This window comes from Poecilia latipinna, unplaced genomic scaffold (assembly GCF_001443285.1).
Source record: "Poecilia latipinna isolate Pla-1442-1.1 unplaced genomic scaffold, P_latipinna-1.0 Scaffold5610, whole genome shotgun sequence".
NCBI classification, from domain to species: Eukaryota; Metazoa; Chordata; class Actinopteri; order Cyprinodontiformes; family Poeciliidae; genus Poecilia; species Poecilia latipinna.
The window spans coordinates 1-1,658 of record NW_015118226.1 but is presented as its reverse complement, the minus strand read 5'-3'; the positions used below and the strand labels follow the sequence as shown (position 1 = coordinate 1,658).

General features: G+C 36.4%; 1 long non-coding RNA gene across 1 annotated transcript; it reads right to left on the bottom strand.

Moving 5' to 3' along the window:
* Positions 1-820: 820 nt before the first annotated feature.
* On the bottom strand, positions 821-1,633 carry LOC106943644 (uncharacterized). Its single transcript, XR_001423973.1, has 2 exons — positions 1,292-1,633; positions 821-1,019 (listed from the first exon to the last, which is right to left on the bottom strand). It is a non-coding gene; the product is annotated as an uncharacterized LOC106943644 (long non-coding RNA).
* Between the last annotated feature and the right edge of the window lie 25 nt (positions 1,634-1,658).

Sequence of the window (1,658 nt, the reverse complement as noted above, 5' to 3'; positions counted from 1 at the left end):
AGTAAAGAAAACCTGGTGAACTAGGAGAGAAAGATATAACTGAACCTAAATAGAAAGTAACAATAAGAACTAACAATCTAACAATAAGAACTAAGGAACACAGAGCAAGATAAACTAGAAGATCTAAACAAAGAAATAACCCAACTAGAATTACTAAAGAAAGATACAGACTCAGACATGGAAGAATAACTGAACCTATGGTGATCAAATTAAGAAATAAACATTACTAGAAACCCTGCGGGGAGGCTGAAATAAGAACTAGAGGGATAAAATAGAATTAAACTATAGTCATTAAAGAGGGCTTGACATGGACTCAGACAAAGAAAAAGCAATAATATAATTCTAACTACACTAAATACCTCTAATAATGTCAAAAGGACCATTAAGGGCTAAACTAGTAAATTAAAACATGAAGCTAAATAAAATGACAAGCAAAATAAACCCAAAAACCCAGTGTCCTGACAGATGTCTGATTATATAATTGTTTACTTTAATCAAATAAAATATTTATTTAAAAATATAATCTTTCATTACGTGTACATTTATTACCTGAAATATTTAAATATCAAATTTTTACTTAAAATGTGATTCATTACTTCACCTGTTTACATGCAACTTGAAGTGCTTGAATCAAACGATTCATGAATGTTTAATGCATTAAATTATTAAATGAGAGAAAACAGCCACTTCCAACTGTACACATATTTCAACACAAATGGTTCCTGTTCTTCTTCAGAGTCTGCAGCCTTGCTGAGCTCCTCTCCTGGGGTTTCCTCCTCAGCCTCTCCAACTTGCTCCTCTTCTGTTGCCTCCGCTGTTCTGTTTTCATTATTTACCTCTTCTGGGGTAAATAATGAAAACAGTCTCTGTAACTTGTTGATCCACCATGGTTTTGCTGTATCGCCTCTTTAATTGACGCGCATGTCGGTCCAACGTTGTGGCGTTTACCTCGCAGTGACCCATATTCAGTACTGGAACCCAGTCAGGATTGAGCTCATCCATTTCATACGTCGGTTTGCCTTTAAGAGGACATATCAGAACACACATTAATATTTACAGTACTGTAAATCTGATTACACAAAAAATCTTAAATAGTTTACTTCACAATAATGTAAGAACCTCGATGTCCACTGACAAAACTCGGACTACGTCACATAAACAATATAAGCCCGACCTAAACAAGGTTGACCCACTTAAATGAACTCAACAGAAACTGATCATGAGTACACTCGGACAAAACCATAGCAAAAAATTATGACACAGCACTAACAAAGCGAATTTAGACACTCACCAGAATAGAAATGTTTAGAGGGAACTTGTAGGTATCTGGGGATGTTGGAGAAGGTAATATCAGGACGTCTCGCCGCTGATACCAGGACATTCGTCTTCTGTTCGTTAGCTCCACACGTTGTTTCCAAGCAGGAAAATAATGAAAAGAAAGTCCGTTTTCCATCTTTTTACCGTTTCAGTCGTGTGATCGGACATTACATTCAATAACGCAGCAAGTTCTACCATAGCTAAATTATTTTTAAGTAACTTGGATTAAAAAAATCTGCGAGACTGTTGTTTTTGTCGGTTATGTTTAACAGATAGAGGACCCCAAAGATGGCGCTGGTGTCCCTCCGTCTACAGCAGTGACGTCACGTTCCAAAGCTCTA